The sequence below is a fragment of the Athene noctua genome, chromosome 4 (genome assembly GCF_965140245.1).
Source record: "Athene noctua chromosome 4, bAthNoc1.hap1.1, whole genome shotgun sequence".
NCBI lineage: Eukaryota > Metazoa > Chordata > Aves > Strigiformes > Strigidae > Athene > Athene noctua.
The window spans coordinates 33,371,726-33,395,559 of NC_134040.1; the positions used below are offsets into that span (position 1 = coordinate 33,371,726).

The 23,834-nt window shown below is 40.4% G+C and overlaps 1 protein-coding gene across 2 annotated transcripts in view; it reads left to right on the forward strand.

Moving 5' to 3' along the window:
* The window catches only part of ARHGAP24 (Rho GTPase activating protein 24), a 226,819-nt gene that overhangs the window by 15,134 nt on the left and 187,851 nt on the right, over window positions 1-23,834 (forward strand). The window lies entirely within an intron of this gene.

Sequence of the window (23,834 nt, forward strand, 5' to 3'; positions counted from 1 at the left end):
CAGAAGGAATAATATTTCATTACTGTGTTCATTTGTTCAGGTAACATACATGGCACATGCTTAACACAGGAGAGGGCTCTGAGAATTTCATGGACAGGTTTAGGGTGAATATTTTCCTCATACGTGATGAATTTGTAGGTCATTTCCACTGAGCATCTCCTGTCCTCTTGGCATAGCAGGATATTTTGCAGTTTGCCATGTTTGCTTTCAGACAGGTTCTTAAAAATTGCCAGAGACACCTTAGAAAACCCAGCAACTGCTGTGCGGGAAACTGGGGAAAGTTAGGTGTGGATACTAATGTGCCTTCAGTGCTTTTTGGACTTACTGTCATATGTCAACCTGCTGTAGAGGTTAGTGTCATCAGCTTCACAATCCACACTGTTTTAGAAATATAGTTTGACACACCTTTCTTTCAAAAAAAGCTATTACCATTGGATGTAGTGCTGTTGTTGTTACCCAAAGTGTTGCTGACAATATCTTGGCATTCTGTTTGTATGAGGTATCTCAAGATACATCTGCTGTGAGCTTTTGACAGCTGAAGTAATTTTTCCCCAAACAAAGGCTCCATTTATGTTGTATTCAGTATCTCCTGAAATGCAGTAAAAAGGCCAGAAAAGTATTGCTGAGAAAAATGCAACACATACCAATAAAACAAGAATCAGGTAAACATAGTATAAGAAACAAATATAAAGCCAGCCTTGAGTTGAAAAATGTGGAATGTAGTTTCATGGTTATTCCAGTTGTTTGTGTCGATATACAAACTGAAACAGGAAAACTACCTGCAAATAAAGTTGTGTAGTTCATGGAATAAAAATTACTTGAATTGCTCACAGGTAGAAATGTTGATCATCATTGATATTTGTTTGCCCATCACACATCCACAGGTTTGTTCATATGCTTAAATCATTGGCTTTGACCTGTACAGGGTAGATGCTGTCTTAATACAAAATGTAAAAATGGGGTGATTTCTTCACATACAGTGGAAATAAATAGCAGTGAGGGATACTAAGGTGTGTTTTCCTGAACTTCTGTATTTTCATGAACTCAGAACCACATTTAACATTTTGAGCTTGATGTGAAATCATGCAAACCTCAAAACATGGAAAATCTGAAACAATTGGTGGTAGCAATACTGAGAAATCTTTTGGCTAAACAGTAAAATAAGAACGTCTTCAGTATATACATTTTGTGTTTATGTATAAGGTCCTTGTGAACAGCTTTGGGTGTTTGGAATCATAGTCACTGGGATGATGAAGATGTCTGAACACTATTTAGAGGATCTTTTTTTAGTACGAATTTGGATGGAGGTGTAGAGCATGGAACAACTGAAATTATGCCAAATGGTGTAGAGGCATGTCTGTCTCTGAAGAAACAGTTTGATACAGGAGTAGCCTTCACTGAACACTTGAAGGCTTTTGCTGGGCAGTGGAAAGGTAGTGCTTGGTTTTGTTCTCCAAACAAGGGACCATTTACTTAAGCGTGCCTGTGGGAAGGGGACCTTGATGGTTTATATTGCTGCTCGTGGATATTGCTGATGTACTTCCCCAGCCACTGATTTGCTTGCCTTAGTGAGCCGATGTTTATCATCTTCCCCTTTAAGTTGTTTTTCTTCTTGGTGTTTGCACCCTTCAAACATTTGTGGAATGTTTTGTGTTCTTTTCTTGGCTGTCACAGGTCAGTCCAACCATTTTCGTTCCTTTGCTCCAAATGTCTTGTAAGTTGTCTTTGTTGTTTCCAGTGGAGAAAAATCGGACTTGGTAAATAAGCTGATGATATGTTGATATGATGTATTATTTTCCATATTGAATTGGAAGGCAAGCTTGCAAATAATTTGTTATATATTACCACTGTTAGGGAACTGTAATGAAGAAAGGTCTAGTTTACTCTGTATTCCTTTCAGGCTATTTTAATCAGAGAAGGCCAATTGTATTTTTCAAATGTGAATCTTGCAAGAAATAGGGCAGAGTTGCGGTGTCTTCTTTGTTCTTTGTCTATCAAACATGATTCTTGCCAATCTCATGAGGATCAAATCATCTTATAAATCTTAAAGGCAGGTTTCTATCCAAGAGCAACCACTTCACTGGCTTAGGATAGGAAGCAAAAATTCTAAATAGCTTTAAAACTGAGCTGTGTACATTGTTCCATCACTTACAAGTTACCACTATCTAAGCCCTTATTTCAGGGATGCTAGGACAGAGTGCTAAGGTCATGCTTTGTAGATTCAAGCTTTAAATACTTCCTTGGGAGAAGGTTTGTGTCAGGGCTGCTTAAATGGTAGGTTCTTAGGAAAACCTGGACCATAAGATGAATTATGCCAGAATGCTCCCAAAGTCCCAGATAGGAGATACCGTTTGGGGTACCCCAGATTCCTCAGAAGTCTCTCAGGAGATGTCACACTGCTGTGAAAGCTGCTTTATGTCCTTCCTGCATTAACAGTAAACATGAAGCAAAATTCCCCAGTGAACCATAATAAAGATGATAAAGTAGCATTGTTCTGGAAGACTTTGAAATCTGTTCCTCTTGGAATGAAAAAATCAAAATCAGTTCTATCGTGGGCTATGCTGCTTTCTGGGTTTTTGGGTTTGCCAGCAGAAATTTGCCCTTTCTGTTTGTTTTTGTTGGGTTTTTTGCTGTATTTCTAAACTGCAATTCAACCTCAACTTGGGGTTAGAGTTTAGCACATCTAATGCATATTTGGCAGAGAGATCTGGAAGTCTTGTTTGAATTACTTTGCTTTCCTAATATCCAGATGTCTGGACTTCCTTTGTCTGTCAGCTGTGGTGATGACATCTCAGTTTTCTTGTTTTCCTTTCACTTTTTGTTCTTCACAATTGAGTAATTCAAAGGATAAACTGTGGCTTAGTCCTCCATGTAAAGTGTGACACAGGGGTGTGATCAGGTTCCCCCTCAGCATCTGTTCTGAATTGAAGTCGTGTTCTGTCTACACAGAACAGCTTTTGTTAAGTGTGTGTGTGTGTCACCTTTACATACTGCTGGATTCCTATGTCTAGGAGTTGTGCAACACTCCAGCTGGGTATTGTTTTCAACAGGGCTGGTCAACAACTTCCCAAAACACTTTCCCACCAGAAATTCATGTAATTGCAAACATTAGTGGGAGCTTGTCACTTACATGGTTTGTTGTTTTTTTTTTTAAAATACTGCATTGCTTGGTTTTGAGAGCATATTGTAAACTAGCATCTAATATAACAAATAAAATATGTGTACTGACTCTTAAGATATTAGGATATTTCTGCAATGGTGAGTTTCAATGAGAAATAGTACTCAGATTCAAGTTTGAGATGAGAAAATGTTTAGAAAGGTGAGGGGTTTCTTGAGAATATGAAGTCTAAGGTTCAGTACTGTCTGGTCGGAATGTGATCATAATAGTACTTTTAACAATCTTAAAACGATGCTATTCATCATCTTAGGAGTCATTATGCATACTTGAGCTTGTACATGGATTTGGCAGTAAATCACATACAAAGATTTATTACTAGATATCACCTTAGTGACCACCATGATGTCTCCTTTGTTTATATTGTTTTTCATTTAAAACCTTGCCTCTAATGCTGTTAAAAGGCTGTCATCTGACAACTCTTTTTTTTTCTATCAGTATCTGTCTTCTAGATGCAAAGAGCTGGTTGTGATGTTTTCTTCAGACTTTGAGTTGTTTCTTGTAATTTCTGTGTGAGAGCACAGTAGCTGTCGGCCCTGGACATACAGCATCATATATAGTGATACGTTGGTCACTAGGTTCATTTGTCCACCCGACAAGAACACATTTCTTCAGAGATGGTATCATACTTACTTTATGATGGATTCGGGATTGAAAAGGTTATAATTGGACCCTAAAGTTACCACTCAGGTTTTGGTTCCCAGTTCCTTTTCTGTCCTCATACTCTGGTTATAGCTTGCTGAATTAGTTGTCTGGAACAGACATCACTGAAAGAGTTAGATGCTTCTCTTGAATGCTTTTTCATACTCCTTTGACAGTTGGTAAATGTTTCAGGGTTGTAAAACCAAGTAAATTAGAGAGGTTATGGCTGTACTGTTTTGTGATCTGTTCTCCTTCTGTGAACTGTCTTTTGGTGAAAACTCCTTCACAAAATACTCTGATGTGGACCTCTGTTGTGAAATATTCTGCAAAGGTTTGTGTACCCGTGGCTGTGGTAGATACTGTCGGTCTTGTTTTAGGACCAGCAAATCAAAATGCCCTGTTGGTACAGCAGGCGGGTCTTTTTTGGTTGCCAAAAATGTGTATTTTTAGCACATAACCCTTCCTGGGAAAAAAATGAACAATTTAGCATGGACAGGAGCATTTTCTTGCTCTGTTCTTTACAGTTTAGGAAGTGGAGGGGCAGTAGGTGGAGACAGGTTTTAGCTTTGCTGTCATTTTAGAGAGGCAAGTGGAGTTCTTCATGACTGCCTATGCCCTACCTCCCTTACATTTCTCAAATGTTGAACCAGGTGTAGAGCTGTTAAAGGCTCAGCACAGCTGCACAGCTGTGCCAGGGTTATGCTTGGATCACCTGTGTGGGTGTTCGTGCAGGAAAAGCTCTGTGACTGGATAAAAGTAGTAGTAACTAAATCATTGCCTAGTAAATTCCTGGGAAAGTATTTTGCTTGTCTCAAAATATTTACAGAGGGTATGTTCATTTGCCAATTCTGAGCAGAAGAAAATGTGGTGAATTTACAAAAGTACTGTTTAAGGAGGAGGTAGGAGGAAAGGAGATGGTTTAAAATCAATGGTTTTAGCATACACACTCCTCCACCTGCAGTATTTTGGATCCAGAAAATAAACCCAGGCCTCTTTCCTATTCATACTGGTTATTCAAAATAAGAAGCATTCTAGGTTGTTCAACAAGCTTTAAAGAACAATGTGAATTATTGCAAGTGGAATTATTTGGTTATTTGCTTAGTAAGTAACAGTAAAAGACATGTCAGGGTCTTTTTTTGAAAAAGTAAAACTACTTATTAAATCTTGTCCCCTTCTGCCGAAAGAAAACATTGCTTGGTGTTGTCATCCTTTGAGATAACTTTGGTGCAATCTACAGTGATCTGATAATAGTGATGAAAATTAAGTAGTTCTCTTGGTGATTTAGCTCTACATGTCTTGCACTTAGCTTTAAAACTGACCGTATTCTTTAGCCAGTCACAGTAATTACTGATTTGGAAAAACATGAGCTGTACAGGTTTTTGGATGCTCAGATGCTGAAAAGAATCTCATCTGCTCAGTTTTAGTAAAAGATTAGCCAGATCCTTAACTTGTTGCTGGGCAGGGGGATGATTTCAAGGTCAAAGAGGTGGTGTGTCTCAAGAACTTGTTTCTCTTTAAGATTTTTCTCAAGAATGGATTCCTGTATTTCCCTGTCTTACCAACCAGTAAAGCAGCTTGTACAGCTGCAAAGCAGGTTAGCTACAAATACCTGTTTGTGATTTGACTGAACCATGAATTCACTATAAGAGCAAACCTGTGAAAGTGAAATGATTGGCCTTGTTGTGATTTAAACAAGTTCTGTATGAAAATTAATTTATCTAAAATGTATGAATGAAACAAGTTATAGGTTAGCTGAGCTGTATTTACTGCATAAATAGTAACATTGTACTGGACCAATTAATTAACAAATTTATTTGCTGAATGCATCCTAATCTGCCTGACCTGAAGATGTTGCTTGATAGACAAACCATTTGAAGTATGGTTTCTGACACCATCTGACACTATCCTTGATTGGGTCTTATTGTTACTTTTTTTATTTTATCCATTGCGAAGTTATGAAGGGCTGAGCATTGCTTTTAAATGCATTTTCATGGTTTAAGCCCAAAAGGCAACTGCTCACTCATTCCTTTCCCCTCAGGGATGGGGAGGAGAAATTAAAACAAAAGGCTCAGAAATCAAGATGAGGACGGGGAGGGATGACTCACCTGTTAATGGTCATGGGCAAAAGACAGACTTAATGGGGGAAGAAAAAGGGCTTTAATTTAATTTAAACACCACCACCGCTTAATCTAACAATCAGAGTAGGACAGTGAGAAGTATAACCACCTCTTAAAAATACCTTTCCCCAGCCCTCCCTTCTTCCTGGGCTCAGCTTTGCTCCCGATTCCTCTACCTCCTTTCCCTGAGTGGTGCAAGGGGCAGGGAACAGAGATTGTGGTCAGTTCACCACCCATTGTCTCTGCTGCTCCTTCCTCCTCAGCGGGAGGACTCCTCTCATCCTTCTCCTGCTCCAGTGTGGGGTCCCTCCCACGGGACACAGTCCTCCATGAACTTCCTCCTATGTGAGTCCTTCCCACAGGCTGCAGTTCTTCACCAATGTCTCCAGCGTGGGTCCCTGCTGCTGGCCGCAGCCCTCCCAGTGATGAATTGCCCCAGCACAGGCTTCCCTCAGAGTCCCGGCCTTCTCCAGGCTCAGGTCCCTGCTCGGGTGTGGGGTCCTCCACAGGCTGCAGGTGGCATCTGCTCCCCCGGTGACCCCCATGGGTGCGGGGCACAGCCAGTCCTCTCCCCATGGGCTGCAGAGGGGTCTCTGCTCCGGCACACCTCCCTGTCCTCCTCCTTCCTTCCACTGACCTCAGTGTTTGCAGAGGTGTCTCACAACTCCTCCCAGGTTCCCCTTCTTAAATACCTTATGGCAGAGGTGTGGCCACCGTTGCTAATTGGCTCGGCCTTGGCCAGAGGCAGGTCTGACTTGGAGCCATGGGAGCTGTGAGAAGCTTCTCACAGGGGCCACTGCTGTAGACCCCTCCCCTGCTACCAAAAACCCTGCCACACACACACAAACCCAACACGTGCACTTTTAAGTTGTAGTTTGCACGTGCTTTATAGACCAAGGAATGTTACAAAGTTCATGTGTCTGTTTGAAAAAATAATATCCCAGAAACAGAGATGTAAAGCAATAACTTTTTGACCGTAAGTGAAAAAATTCACCTGTAGTAAAATTTATGCTACTATGGAGTGTGTAGTCTTGAAACTCTTTTGTAAAAGCTCATCTTAGAGCAACTTTCTCCTTCCACCCCAAAAGGCTAAAGCTTACTTGGGCTTAAATTGAACTTAACTTCTCACAGTACCTTGCAGGCTGGCCATCTTCTCAGAGTTTGTATTTTTGCTGTTACATGGACAAGCTTGGGCATGTGTGAATTTCCACCACAGCAGTTAGGTGTGCTGTCATTTGGAGCAGTAAATACTGACAGTTTAGATACACACACTATTGATAGGACAATGCTTCAGTCATGTTCAATACTATAGACATTATAAGAGTGGAACAGATATACAGAAAACCCAAATGGATTTGTGGTTTTATTTTCCTGAAGCCAGCCAACACTGGTTGTACTTGCCACCTTCATAGCAAATTTATTTAAGAACATGTTCATAATAGATACAGTTATGAGAACTCACCTTCCCTGCATAGGCAAAATATATATTAAAAAAATAAATCTGGTGGAAATGGTGAGTTTTGGTGAAGGTTCCAGCTGAATGTGTTCATATCTGTCTTGGAACTGCAGTTGAAAGAAGAGGAGGAAGAATTGACAATGGACAGCTAAATTTTTAACAGTAGTAGAACTGAAGGATTTTGGAAATAAAACTTCTTTGGTAGCTATACAGAATCTGTATCAATGTGAACAGGATATCTGTATGGCTAGATCAGTAATACTAGCTATACTATGTATTTTACTCACGTGAATAGTCCCAGTGTATATATGTCTGAAATATTTGACACTACTTCAACACCAAAGTGTGTACGCTTGGAAATGCAGCAATAATGTTTGAACTTTTAGGCTATTCACATAATTTTTGCAGCACCTACGCCAGAAATATCTGCTCTTCTGAAGGAGTTTCAAACATATTCTGTGCAAAGACTAAAGCATCAACTTGTAGTATGGATAGACAATTTTCTGAATAATCAGCATGTACTAGAGAAAGGTATCATGAAAAATTTACATCCTACTCCCAAATGTCAAAACTACTTACTTCAGAGTTTACAGATCAAACTGATTCCTGTCAAACTATGTATCAAAGGATGGAGCTTTGGAAGAAGAATTTGTTCACCATTACATAAATTTTAATGTGTAGAAATATTTTAGAATGGGAAAAAAATGGAGGAAAACTGAGATTTAACTGCGTGCTTTTAATGTTTTGGATTCAGTCACTGTTGTGTTAACATTTGAGGACAAAATAAACATTGAGGCAGCTAAACGTATACCATGGTTAAACTTGTGTTTGCTGCCTGCAATACCAATTAAAAGAACAAAGCCACCTACATGTGGTAGAGGGAATGGCTTCTTTTCACAGCAAACCCCAGAAGTTACATTAGCAGTGGATGCACAAAAATGTTCTCTCTGGAAGATATTTCAAATGTTCATCTGAATATGACTATTTCAGATAATAAAATGAGCAAGGTTTATATACTGATGGTTGAGATGGAGGGCTACAAGTGCTTGTGCTTTGAGTTTCTTAGTTAAATGTCTTGTAGGCTTTGGTCTATCTTGGGGGTGTTGGGAAAGTGATGCATTTAATCCTTTGCTCTTGGGTTTCCTGGTGCTGCCAGTACCAAGAGGTGTACATTCTTTCCCTTTTGTCTAATTTCCTCCCTTTGAAGTGGAGATCAGACTTCCACTGAAAGCAGAGGTTGTCCAGATACATGACACATGAACATCTGACTTTATTTGAGGGTACATGAAAGGCTTTTATTACTTTCTTTTAACCTTTCTGCCTCATAATATCATCCTAAATCACACTATGAAATGAAATCATAGTAGTTATGGCCTATAGTCCCTGTGTGTTGTAGAAAGCTTAATGCTTTATGTACAGGATCTTTCAAGGCCTAGCTGAGATTTCAGCTGCATTGTCTTCCATATGTTTGGAAAAAACCCTTCGTCATCTGCCTCTAATTATCAGAGAGCTGGAATGCCAGAAAAATATTTTTGTTCCTGATGAAATATAATTGCAAGTACTTTGTGAGTGAAAGCATCAAATTGGAGTTGTTCCTCTATATGTGTGAAGCGGAGAGGATTTCTAATTTCTAGCTGCTTTTACCTATTTATAGGTTATGGTCCATATCTCTTTGGTGTGGCTTGAGCCCACAGGGCTGCAGTGAGCCAATGCCAAAGTCATTAGGTTAGCTGTGGTTTGACTTAGCTCTTGGTGTAGAGTAGACAAGCCCTGCTGCTGCTCAGCTCTTGCTGCATGTCTTTGTGTGATGGTCTAAAGCCCTCAGTGAGCTGGCTGCCTCTGTAGGTTTCTCGTGCTCTTCTTGCAGATGACTCTTGGTGATGTTTGATATCTTAACACCTTGGGCTTAGACCCTTCCGCTGGCCTTGATGCAGAAGGTAGGTAGATGATACTGCTCTATTACAACGCCTACTCACAAATAGCAACTGAATTAAGAATTTTATTTTTTGTTTTGATGAAGTGTGTGGCAAATTTTGTCATCCTAAGAGGCAAAGTGAGTTGGTGCTTGTAAGTATTGGTGTATTTTGTATGTATTTCATACAAATTCCTTTACCAGTTTACTTCCAGGGAAGCTGAATGCCTTTCACAAACAAAGTCAGTCTATTGTGTTAGCTGTGATTGATCGTTTTTCTCTCTGTCGATTCTGAAAATTTTATGTATAAAGCTATTTTTTATTTCTTTGAAACATCCAGAGCATTTGATTTGTTAGAAAATGCAGGGTCAAAGCATTGTTTTCGATGAGTCTTGCTGTTTACTCTTAACAGTTCTGAAGTGGCACCAGCAGTCTTATGTCTTCTGAAAGACAAAAGACTTAGGAATAATTGAAAACAAAGTGAAGAATTAGAAAAGCTTTTCCAGAGCTAATGTAAAAAGAGAATTCATGTCACAAGACAATAATCAGCACATCTGTTCTGCAAACTCCCTAAGTACAAAGTTTTTGTGTTTTCTAGAAAACTGAATTGTTGCTGCAATGTCTTCCATTATTTACACGGGCTAATCTGTTTTTTTAAAGTTACTTACATTTTTCCATTTGTAAAGGTTGAAATACTGTCTAGAGAACCATTGTATATATTGGAAGATAAGTTGAGAAAATCTTACGCAGTCTGCATCTGTTCTAACTTGCTTCCTAAATTTAGTTAAGTGATGAATCAAACTGATATAAAACAGACAAGTTTGAATAGAAGTTACTTCCTATGGGGTTGATATCTAGAAATTTTACCTTTCAGCTGGGAAGAACGGTAAATTTCAAATCATTATCAAGAGTAGATGAAAAAGCAAAAGTGCAGATGCAGAGAAAAGGGAAGTCAAGAATGAAGTTACTAGAAGAATAGGTTAATTGCCTTACACTGACTTTTCTGCAATGTCTGTTCTAGAGGTTGGTTTTAAGTATAATTGGGAAAAATTTTATGTAACTGATAGTTTTAAAATAATCTAAGTCACGCTGTACTAGCTTGCAAAGAGAATAAACTCTGGTGCTGATTGCTATATTTTTCTTATCTCACATTTCACAGTTTCTGGAATGCACCTTATTCGGCTCAAGCAATCTGTGCTTAGGCGATTAAGGAGCTGCTTGAATTTGTGAGGCACTGATTTAAACTTCTGTTGGTTTCCTGCACTGATAAAACATGTTGCTTTTGAAAAGCAGGATGGTGTTTGTATAGGTTATAGATAACCTGAAGGTTACAAGTGAGGAAGAAAAGGCATCCCTTCCTTCATTCTAAAAATTAGTGGTTTTGGAATTGCTATTTTGTCACCTGCTGTAGATGACAGAAGAAAAAATATTCTATGGAAGGAATTTGGTTTTGTCCTCTTTTCCTTAACCTGTAGCCACCAAAGAGAAGGGAAAGATACAGGGACTTACGTATGCATTACTCAGGGCTACTGAAACTCCTGGAAGAGCAGAACTGCAGGAATGTGAAAATTGGTCCTTGAACAAAGCTTGAACAGGATACGGTACCTACTGTGTACAAGTTGCATGAAATACAAGAAAGGTAATAAAGAGTTCAGCTAGATAGTAATAACAGATTAATAATATGGGTAGGAATTCTTGTGAAATAGCACTTGGGAATCCTGACATTTCTCTTCATGAGGGCAATAGTGTATAGAAGTACAAGGAGTTACATCGCATTATATTTCTGTTACTCTTCTCCCTTTTTTGTGCATTCAAGTCCTGGACTGGAGTATAAATTAGGTCAGTGCAATATTATTTTCTATCCTTTTAAAATATTAATCCTTGTTCATACTGTTTGATTAGTGATCAAGCTTCCTTAATTTTTATTGTTATAAGCGTTGCAGAGCAAGTATGTCCACCCCAGCTTTATAGTGAGTTTATTAGTCTGGGAAGGCCCCATTAGTTCTCTTGTAGAAGTGATGTTGTATGTGTAGGAAGGCCTTTCTGTTGTATTTCCTTCTTTATTATTTTGTGTTGCTTACTTATTAACATTGGTTGGCTGATCGTATGTATCACAGAGCTGTTGTGGTTTCTCATCTCATGATGGCAATTTTTAAAGGACTGGTGTCAGCAAAGGGGTGAAGATTAAAGAGCCCAAAGGAGAATCACTGGGAGAGGAATGCCTGTTTGTCATGTTGCATGAAACTGCTTTTCCACTTGAGGTGCAGAAGGAAGAGCAGTCTGCATCGAGACCAAGAATGTACTTTCCTGCTATTATAGTCAGGAACAAGCTAACCCTGTGCTACCACAGAGGCAAGGACCTCAACCAGCAGCACTGGTAGAGCTGTTAGCACTGCAAAATGAGCACATCAGGCTAGTGATCCTAGTCCTGAAACCATGCCTGCCTGGCAACTCGAGGACTGTTTTCTGCTATTAACTTCTATCTGTAATATCCATGTGAACATGGTTACTTTCTCTTCTCCTGTAAGTTACTGCTTCTGATAGCATGCTGCAAAGCGGGATGAGTTCTATTCAGTCATGATTGAGGATGTAACTTGGAAGGAGGCAGGGGCCAGGGATGGGGATGACATACTGTTATTAGCTAGCTGAGCAAACTAGTAGGTAATTTACAGAGACTGTCTTGACATTAAGAGCGCAATATTATGTGACTTGGTCTCCAAGCATGTTGATATGTTAGTATGGTGACTGGTGGCTTTTGGCAACTCCTCAAGAAACTAGTATTGTTCAAAAGTTATCTTAGCATTGATTAGTTAATCGGCAAATTTTCGAAAGATGAAAAAAATGCTGAAGTGTCATGAGTAACCTACATCATCACAAAAAGCAATGGTATATCTTGGAGATTAGATGGCATTGTTTTCAGAGCTAGTGCAGAAAACATTTCAGAATTAAGCACCAGGTGTTGTAAGTTTAGGTGTGAAGAAAAGGAGGCCTGTCTTACTGAGGAAGAAATGTGCTTTGTTTAATACAGTGCTGTATATTTCTGGTAGTGCTACAGAGGTGACTCAGAACCAGGTCCTTGAGACTTCATGCTGGAGGGGATGAACTCAGTTAAAAGTGAGTGGTAACATGAGTCACAGTGAAGTAAATTTTACAAACTTCAACATGCAGAAAGAAAAGCCCCCACAATGAAGGTTTTTTTTTTTTTCCCCCTGTTCACACACAAACTAGAGAAATCTGTTCATGGAGTTCAGGTTTCAAGGTGTACTTGTCCAAGGCAGTAGTTGAAACCATTTATATGGGGAGAGAAAGAACAATCAGGAAAGCAGCAGTGCAGAGTAATGATGTCCATATAGAGAGATGGGCTATTTTCTGGGGGAGGGCAGCAAGGCTTCTCTGTTGCTTTGAGTACAGTAACATGAGAAAGTAACACCCTCTGCATGTAGGTGATAGCCTCTTTCCTTGGGCATACCAATATTCAGCTCTGCAGATACCAACTTACATAAAAAACACTCTCCTTACTGTGAAGGGATTTAATAAGAGAAGGTAGATCTTACTGGTTTGCTCTTAATATTATTTTATGCTGTTAATGAGCTGTCATTTATAGCAGGAGGAATTTATGTTCTCAGGATACCTTGCACCCCTTGAAGTAGATGCTGAATAAACTGAACTGTGTAAACATGAACATAGCACAGTTTCAAAGTGGTTGCAGATTCAGGACCTGCCATCTTTGGATTGTTTCTCTTCTGCTTTTGTGGCTGTTTCTCTGAAGTGTTAATCTTAGTTAATGCAACTGTCTCTCTTTTTGTAGATTACTTAAAAACTGGAGAGTGCCTGATGTTGCTTTGCTACTAGCTGATACTTTCTTTTAAGTAAACATAACAAGAAATGTTTACCTTAAATTTTGTGTAGGCAAGTAACATGTGCATGTCTCCTGTTTCTGAATCATTTACTAGGTGAATAACTTAACTTGGTTTACAATTTTAAAATTTTTTTAGGGCTGTGGCAATGCCAGAAAAAGATGTTTACATGGTTTTAGCTAGCTTTCAGGTCACTGAAGATAATCAGTTGCTTCGTAAAGTGCTCTTAACTTTAGTTTTGCTTCTCATGCAATTGACATAGCAGACAAGTGTGGGGAGAAAGGCTGTTCACTGTGGCAACATGCAGTTATGTTGTGCAGGTCCCAAATGCATTTAATGTCATGACCAGAAAAACACGTGTGAACACAGAATGCTTTTAAAGATTTTCACCTTTTAACTGTGGATTATAGTAACAGCCTGAAGACAGTGGGTGCAATGCAGTAGAAAGTTGCATCTTTGGCTTTAATGGTTCCTTCAGTACAAACTGGTTGACCTTTTAAAAGATAAGGACCACATGAATTTATACCATGCCTCCATATGAATTAATGTCAGAGTCAAGGGGTAGTGTCTTGGTGCTGGCTTAGGAACTTGGGGACAGTATTTGCTTAGAGCTTTACTGCAAAGGGTAGTGCCACAATGGCTTTATTGGTGTAGTATAGCATAGTTTTTAATTTAATAAAACAATTTGGATAGCATAACACACTATTACTTTCTGAAATATATAGGAAGGATTGTGGACTCTTTTTCTGATGCAAACTTGGTTTTAAAACAGTGAAATGTTAAGTTCATAAGTATGAATTAATACTTTTCCTGGGCAGAAGATGGAAACGTTAGATACAAAGAAATGGGGCTTATTTTGAGTTGGCTTTTTTCATGGAAAGACATACATCTGCTTTTAAAAATTTTGACTATATCATCTCCAGTATTCCAACATGGAAATTTATGTCAGTATGGTTAATGTTTTTAAGTGACAGAGACAATTACCATTTATATAAAACATTTCTGAGCAGCATTAAAATTACACTGATTTGTGTTCAGAAGTAGATCTATTTTAAGTTTAGGTCCTGCTGGGGTTGGCATGCAGAGAAGACACAAGTCTTGGCTCTAGTGCTGAGTTTAGTAGGAGTGGAAGTGGATGCACCCTTGAGTATGCCAAGTTTAAGTCTTTGGTTCTGACTTGCCTGTGTTTATTTCAGTTGGGATGGTGCCAGGATACTTGCTGAAGCTGGGTGGCTGCTCACTACCTATGTACAGTACGTGCCTACCCGTTTACTATCCCTGTGCTCCTTTGGATGCATACAGTACATGTGTAACATGAACACACACACCCCATTACTGTTACCCCCAGTGCTGCACTGTCCACGAGCCTCTGGAGTGGGTAAGAAATGGATGTGGTAAATCTGAATTTCACTGCAGGCAGGTGCTGTAATTCAGTCATTTTGTCTGAGATACTGGGGTGGGATGCTCCCATGTGCATATTTCTATGATGTCGTGGTCCTTCTGGGGAACACATTTCCAAGTGTGAGATGTCTGTTTCAGAGGATCTCTCAGCAGAATACCAAATGCTGCTCGCTCTTGAACTTCTTTGAACTGGAAAGGAAACACATTACATAGTACTTAAAGCAGAAGGAAGTAATTTTTCATGAAATGTTAAGAGTAAATATGTAAAAATAAGTCCACAGACTTGTTTTTATCAAATGTGAACTCCTGTAAGACTTAAAAGGTAATTATGGGGTTGCTTGAGGTGGGTTTAATCTTTGTTTCCACTGTGGCTTCTATGGAGGCACTCAGAAATAAGGTTCCTCCTGCTCTGAACATATCAAGAGAGATGTTACCAGCCAGTACTTGCTGTGCTTGCCTCTTGTTGCCAGTCGGGACTTTGCTGGGGCTGTACTTGCTCTGAGCAACAGATGAACTTGAAGTGCAGTGCAGGCAGCAAATGTTCCTCTTCCTTCCTCCTACTCTCCAACAACCCCAAGCCCTTTGTGCAGAACCCTTGTGCTCCTTTGATTTAGAAGAATTGCAGGAAGGTTTGGAAGGAGGCTCTTGCTGCCATAGGCGAACCAGAATGTATTTTTCCTGCCTGTCAGCATACTTATTAGTGAATGTAACTTTTAACATCTTAATTCTCATGGTCAGTTTTACAAAGAATGTGGAATGCCTGAATGGCTGTGAACAGGACAACGTGGAAAGTTCTGTTGTGTTGGATTTCCTAAGGAGCATACAGCTTTGTTCCATTCCTAGTGATTCGCTGTCAGAGAGCTGCTGACATCTGTACTCATGTGCCTTTTGCCGTCAGTCTTTGAGAACAAAGAGTAGTGCCAGAGATGATTTTTTACTTTGAGAGGTCATCTGTTGAGATCATGCTTGGATACAACTCTTAATTGACTCTTTTGTAAATGAAGCCAGTAAGTGCTGAGGTATTCACCACTCGTGTGGGAATTATTTAGAAAATACTTCTAGTTATCTTTAAGCTGTCCTTATGATCACTGTTCTTTATGTAAAATATGAAGCTGTAAACAGGGTTTGAGATTTTTTCAGTCATATATTCAGAAGCAAGCATAACCCATTGGCTGAGAGAGACATCTGGGAGTTGGAATATCTTTTTGCTGTTCCAGATGCTGCTTTTGACTTGCTCCCTGAACTTTTCACTGCTCAGTATTTCAGCTTGTGAGACTGGCAGCTGTTCTGCCTTTCCTTGTCCATCTTGCATCACTCCGACCCTTCAGCTACCAGAGGCTCTTTTCTGTCTTGTCTGCAGTTCTGTAGGCTTCTCCAGATAGTTACTGCTGACTTTGTTGTATGCAATTTCTCTCTAGCATTGCTGATTTTGCAGAATAAGATACTTGAAGTGGAAGCCTGGGCATAAACCTGGAAGATGAGGGACCATTCCATTCTAATCACACCTTCACTTGTCCAGTCACATTGGTAGCAGCCACCTGGTTGTGCAACGGTGTGCTACCATGTGAGGAAAAAACTGACGTGCATAATAAGAAATATGCAAAAGCATAACAGAGACAGTGTTATTCTTTTAAGTTGCTCCTTAAGACTTCAAATTCCTCTTTTGCGGTGTGACATTTCGTAGTTGCTGCTAAATCAGACATGGTATATCTGCACTTGAGACAAGATAGTCAGAAGGATTGTCTATAAATGTCTATCAGTTACGCAAGTCTTCTACAGATGGAATCCATTGTGACTCAGAACAGGCTGAGGGATTAGGAAATGATGGAGAGAACAAAGGGTAATTTCTTGATTTCAGACAAGAGTCTGTAATGGACAAAGTTCTCATAGCTGTGCAATTTCATTATGCCTTCTGCTGCTGGGACAGTAGTGGAAGTACAAGAAAGGGTTTGTCTGAATGTTGCTGCATGGATTTAAACAGAATAGGACCTAATGGCAAAGGCAGCAAAAGTTAGCCTATGACAATTACCCGAAATACTGATCTGACAGCATGATGCTGTAGTCACAGAACTGCTGCTTCGCTTTATGCAACAGCAGCTGACAGATGTGGGAGACACTTTGAAATACTTTGTTACTCAGCTGTCTCTACCAAGGAAGCCAATGTGACTTTTGTTGCACTATGAAGAAACAAGTTCTAGCAAGTAGAGAAATGATATGTTTAGGACTATCTCTGAGCTCTGTTCAGTGCTGAGTGCAGAAAGGACAAAAGGGAGGCAAGAGGTTCTGAATCTGTGGTCCCCCCATCTGCCAGCGTTTTGTACCAAAGACCACACTAAATATGGAGGCACTGCTGTTATCATTCCTAGTTCAAGAGCAATTGCAGAGCATCTGGCACACTTCTGCCTCCTGTTTGCCAGATTGCGCTGAGTACCGTCCTGAAGGCAATAGGACAGAAGTTTTTTGAGAGACTAGTCCGTTACGTGATTTCTAAAAGGTAGATCTGATGCCTGTCAGTGACCCTTAGACCATGGGCAGATTCCTCCTGGAACAAATGCGGCTGGTGCTGTGGGATTATGGTGAGGGGAAGTGAGTTAGTGTCCAGACGTCATCTAATGGGTTTAAACTGTGCACAGGTATACTAACACTACTCACAACCGCAGAGGATAAACATGCACATGCAAAAGTTGATGTTTTCAAAGGTGTCTGACAGAATTTGTTAACTCATTTCCATTGTAGTTCACAAGAAGTTGAATACCTTCTTATTCTTTATAAATTCTCTAGTTTTATTTTATTTGGTCTACTTACAGCTGTGCTTGAATTCCTGTAAGCTTGTAAAAGTCTGGCTAGCGTAGGAAAATCTGTAGGATGCTTCTGGTGTGGAAATGCAAATCATGTACTAAAGAGTTACACTTGACCAAGACCTCAATTTTCTGGCAAAATTATTTGGTCTTGGTTTTGAAACTGGTCCCAAAATGCGTTGAAAAGTAATGGAATTCTTTCCCATAGTTTCACTGGGTAGTGAATCAGGCCTTCTACAATCTGACTGGCTGATAACAGCTCTCACAATTTTTTATTGCCTAGGTAGGAATTGTTTAGGCCTTGGAAGTTAAATTCTTTCGAGTAAAATATCGTCAGGCTGTCCCTGATAGACAAAAATGAGAGTGGGGAATGCAGAACAGCCAGATGTATCTGTGATTAGGAGTGTTACTGCTAGTAGTACAGAAGGTTTCTCGGATGTCTCAGAAACTTTCTGGATAAAAGTGTGATGTTTGTTCTAAAGGCTCGTGGAAGAAAGCTACTGCAAAGTGCACTGCTGCAGCTTCTGAAAAAGAACAAGACAGGAATGCTTTAAAATATCTCCTTGCAATGACAGAACTTGAGGCATGCTCCTTGCAACGTGCATCTTTTAAAAATGGTTGCTAAGCACTAGCAGAAAGTCAACTCTCTTTTAAAGTATTCTTTTACCTCGTTGACATGTTTTTTCCTTCCATGTACAATATCCTGTTGACATGGCATATGAGTAGCAACTGATTTGAAGCACCCTGATGGTGAGAAATAGGCCAGTCTTTTGCTTCCTGCAGCAGTTGATCACAAAATCTGTTGTAGCAGGAATTCAGGAGTCTTGAGAGATATTATGAGTAAGATAAACACAGGCAGTAGTGTTTTCACATACATGGTTTTACCAAGTTGTTACTCAGCTGTAACAACAACTAAATGAAGAGAAATCAAAAGGAAAATCAGTGGTCAGAGGCGGCACTCTGTACCTGAAAGATACTGATAGCCTTAAACTTAGGCACTTATGCTCTATGCATCTCATGGGAAGTAAGTAGGAAGAAACCCAAAAGGAGACATCACTTGGAAAGTGAGTTTTATCACTTCGTGTAAGTGTTGCAGTTTTGAAGTAATATTACTCTATACAGATTTCTTGTGTCATGAAGATTTTTACGGATTTTATGTGTATATGTGCATATACATAGTTGACAGATTTGTTCATCAGTGAACAATTCAATTGTTGCTGCAAAAATGCAGCCTTTCATTGGATATTTATTAATGTGTCTGACACGGAGAAGTCCTCTCTAGGCAGTGTTGCATTGCTTGCCCTTTTGGGGGAGGCCTTTTGACAGGCTGGAGGCGTATGGTTCTGGGGCAGGTGCTTTGGTGGCTTCTCGTCTTTATCTGTTTTGTGTCAGGCTGACATTGGGTTGCAAAGGACCCAATAAAGCATCTGAGCAATGGCAAAGATGTAGAAGAGTTGCTGGAAGTGAACAGTGATGACATTTTGCATGCTTGAAATGTGCTATCTTGGCCATAAGAAATTTCGGTGAGAATGAAAACATACTGCAAACCATCAGTGTTTCTTGCCAAACTGGGTCATCTTGGTGCAATCTTGTGACTATTCATTGTAACTGGATTTGCTGTGTTTTAATGACTTTGGCTATTTCCTGGCAAGGTGCTGGGATCTGGGGCAGCTGCCCAATTCCATATTTCAAGCATCGAGTGAGTGGTAGCTGGGGAGAAACACTTCCCTGCTTTCTGTGCGTGGCACCAGTATGGCCCTTACCCATTTGTGAGGAGAACATAAAGGCAGTTATTTGCCTTCTAGGCAGACTAGTGAGAGAAGCAGATACCCTTATGGGAGCACCAAAAGGATGGACTGGGGCCAGCAGCTGTAGATCGCAATGAGCTCTGTGGACCAGGAGATGTTGATGCAGAGCCAGTGCATCAGGGAACATTTCTCATTTTGTTTACTTTGCATTCCCGTTGTCCAGACAAGCCCAGGAGCATTAGCCCACAGCCAGCCCTAAACAAATAAACCATGTAGCATTTGCTCAGTTCTGGTCATTACCGAAACTGGAGGTTGGCCAAGTCAGTAGAGTTGACTCTGGCAGCAAGTACAAGTTGTGTTTCCTGTTCAGAAGATGGGTTTGAGGAATATGCTCATTTAGTGCTTGAAAAGGCATGGCTTTCTGCCTTGTCTTCTGAGAGCAAGAAGAGTTGGAGTATGTTGATGTAATTCCACACTTTGTCATGTGTTATTTACATACTGTTTGCACCTTGCTGTTCTCTGCATCAGTGCCAGCACCCTGATATTTCTGCAATTTATTTTTATGATCTTGGTGTTGAAACAGCTGTAAAAACAACTAGTGAAAGTGAGCCAGCTGCTGGAATTTCTGATTCCAAGTCTGGTTTGTAGTAGGCAGATTCTGAAGGGGAAGGAGGGATGGAAAATAACAAATAAATGTCATGACTAAATACAAGTCCTTTTAACAAAAATAAATTAGGTGGCTGAATTTTAACTGATGAATATAATAATACAACTGTTTTGTACAGAAAGTGTCCAAGGATATACTACTGCTTTAAAGGAGATCTTCTGCTTGCCTGTGAGGACTTGGGAGTAATAGAATGTCATCTCTCATATGCCGCATTTCTTTTAGTATTGCAGAAATAGTTTAAGATATAAATTTTACTAGACAAAGAGATGTAGATCAATTAACATTTTCTCTGGCTAGCTAAAATCCGAGTACTTAGTTTGTACACTGGTATCAACTCCAGTGAAATGTGACTTTGTGTAAAGAAATTAAAAATAGCCTTTCATCCAAGTAGTTAATTGCTTTTGACTTTGGTATTTAGATTCTTGTTCGTAGCCCAAGTGTAATAGGGACCTGGTGTCCTTAACACTGGAATGATCCACGTAATTATTGTAATTACTGTATTTAAACTCTTCCTCTCTTCCTGCCTTGAGGCTGGCCCAAGCAGCAGAGATAAACTGATTAGGCTAGCTGAAGCTGAGAGCCATGATTCTCAGCTCTTGTGCAGCAAGGAGCAAGGTGTAGCCTATGGATAATGATTTTGTTCCTTACTTTTTTCAGTTGCAATAGTTAACTTCTGTTTACGATGCTTTCCTTAAAATATTTGCTAATTTACTTTCTAAGGATGTGAGGTAGAGGGCTGTTTCTTTGCAGCTGCTTTGCCCCAGCAGCGTCTAGGAGATTTCTGCTGTATTCATAATCAGGCAATTATGAGTTGGGTGCATTTCCTTTTGGAGAGAAACATAGAATGGTTTGGGTTGGAAGGGACCTTAAAGATCACCTAGTTCCAACCTCCTTGCCACAGGCAGGGACACCTTCCACTAGCCCAGGTTGCCCCAAAGTCCCGTCCAACCTGGCTTTGAACCTTTCCAGGGAGGGGGCAGCCACAGCTTCTCTGAGCAACCTGTGCCAGTGTCTCACCATCCTCATAGGGAAGGATTTCTTCCTCATATCTAATCTAAATCTGCCCACTGTCAGTTTAAAACCATTACCCCTCATCCTATCCCTACACCCCCTGATCAAGATTCCCTCCCCCCTTTCCTGTAGCCCTTTTAAGTGCTGGGAGGCTGCTCTAAGGTCTCCCCGGAGCCTTCTCCAGCTGGACACCCCCAACTCCCTCAGCCTGTCCTCACAGGGGAGCTGCTCCAGCCCCCCGAGCATCTTTGTGGCCTCCTCTGGCCCTGCTCAAGCAGGTCCGTGTCCTTCTGATGTTGGTGCCTCCAGAGCTGGACACAGCACTGCAGGGGGGTCTCACAGGAGCGGAGTGGCCACACTTGCTGGCCACACTGCTCTGGATACAGCCCAGCACATGGTTGGCTTTCTGTGCTGCGAGCGCACGTTGCTGGCTCACAGTCAGTACTCTGGTACTAGGTACACTAGTACCCCCAAGTCCTTCCCCTCAGGGCTGCTCTCAATCCACTCATCCCACAGCCTGTATTTCTGCTTGGGAATTGTCCTGATCCACGTTCAGGACCTTGCACTTGGCCTTGTTAAATTTTATGAGGTTTGCACAGGCCCACCTCTCCAGCCTGTCAAGGTCCCTCAAATGGCATCCCTCTCCTTCCAAAATGATCTCATATAGCCCTGATAAGTTTGTTCTCATTCCTGACACTTTTTCACCACACATGTTGGTAAGAAGAGGTGGTGTACAATCCAGTTTAATGAAGCCTGTACTGTATGGTTGAAGTCGCTTCTTGGAGATTATCTGATCATTGCTTATTGCAAATAATTTCACTTCTCTTCCTCCTTCTAAAGAGATAAGGTAACAAGTGAGAGAGCTTGGGCATCCAGGGAATAAAGCTGTAGGCATTTCAGGGGCTGCTTGGCTCTTGCTTTGTTGCATTCATAGATAATTATTACAGGGCAAAGTGAGTAAAATATACTACAAGAGCCCTCACCACCTTGAAGTGTGAGCAGATGTTTATGAACAAGGCACTGACAAAGCAAGCCATTAATTTTTCTAGTGGTAGTTAAATCTCTATTTGTAGCTCCAGTTTGGAAGGAGGCAATGTTCAGTTCAGAAACTCACTGCAACTTTTAATATACTCTTCAGCCCCAGAGCTGCAGTTTTCAGAACATGTACACTGATGGTATGTAACCCTCACAGAAACCCTCTGTCAGCTTAGTCTGAGGGTTTATCAGCTGTTTTATTCTTATTAGGATGTCACTGTAACCCCAGGCACAAAAAAAATTGTCTGGCTCTCAGTAGAGCAGACATGTTTGTAGCTTTTGCAGGGATGCTTTGCTAAAGTAAGTGTAACAGTACAAGTGTTCTGAGTGACTCTTAAGTGAACCCTATAAAGGCAGGAGAAGTATTTTCTTTTCATTTTTCTGAGAATAATACAAAGTGTTTTAAGTCTTTATCCTGCAATTTGTACTTTGCAGTGTAACCTCTGTGCTCGTGTTGAGGCCCGTTAACCTCAGTGGCACAGGGCAGTTAGGAGTTTTAATCACGGAGGTCGGATTCCAGGATCCAGCCCAAAGCAAGGACAAGGACAACAGACTGTGTGTGGGTATTAAAAACAAGAGGTGTAAATGAACAGCAGAGATGGCAGCTGAAGAAGTTGTTCCAAAGGGAGGTAAGTGTGAACGGTAGGAAGAAAGGAGCCAAAGGAAAAAGGGTTTGAAAACCACTCCTGACTGGAATCTATTCAGCTATTCATTTCTTCTTGCTTGATTATATTGCAATTTATTTTACAATGGTGTAACACTGTCCAGACAAAGTACTTGTATTAATTGTCAGAGGGATGGCCTTGTCTATCAAATGAACATGTATCTCCATTTCTAATCTGATTTATAAGCTGAGTGCATACCTTTGCAGTGCTGATGTCTCTTGCTGCATTCAGTAACGGTGTTGTTGCTGTGTAGAGGACTGGATCAGAAGCGCCAGGCTTGAACTCGCCAATCTACTTTGCCAAAGTCAGAACAGGAGGCTTTGGTCTAGATACTAATCTTAGTCAGAGGTGTTACCTGCCTGCATAGTCTAGCATATTTTATTCTTTTCCCACTTTGATGTTTAGAAACAATAAATACATTACCTGTGAAGCTAGCTTCCCCAGACCCTAACAGCTGTGCAAGTTCCTGACTAGGCCAGAAAGTCTGCCAGTGGTAGTCCAGAATGAAAAGAAACATGTTCTTCAAGCTCTTGGACACAGTAAAATGTCACTGTTAATTTTGCACGCTGTTATGTTTGTGGTTATAGTCAGATTTTGTTCTGTTTAAGTGTACACTATTTGCGCATGTAGGTCTCGGTTTGATTTGTATTTCAACTGAAAATGTCAGAACTTGCACCTCAAAATCCTGAGTTTGTTGAGCTCTAGACTTAAAAGGGGAACAGGAAGAGCCTTTTGATCATGAAGGTTAAGCACATGAATGCATGATTGTATGTACAAAATCCTTCAAGATTTGTGACTGTCCAGAGATGGTTAAAAACTATAGTTTTAACAAGGCCAAAAAGCCATGTGAAACATTCTTAAGTTTAATTCCACACTTCGGCTCTGTTTTTGACACACTTCTGGTGCCTTGAGTTGATGTGCCAAAATTCTGCGTGATTTGCAAGGTGTCTGTAGTAAGTGTGGCAGGACACACACCCACTTTAGTCAGGGGATTGCTTGTATGAGGGGATAGGCAGCTATTCTTGTATTTACTGTCACCATTCTATTAAATGCACTTTAGTAAAACAAAAAAAAAAAAAAGCCTGTTTGTCTGGTAGGGTATATTAAGCCCCAAAGAAGCAGAGGCTTCTTGAATATTCCCTGAAAGCCCCAAGCCTGTCAGGGAGTATTAAATGGAGAGGTCTGCTAGTGAGAAACATACTGCTTTCCTTAGTCTGAAGATGTGCTGGTCTGCAGGCAGTAACAAGGAATGAACTTACAGTACAACTCACCTCAAGAAACATCTGTCGTCTTCCTCAGGGCTGGTTAAAATATCTTACACTGTACTTGAACCAATCTTTTGTCTCTTGC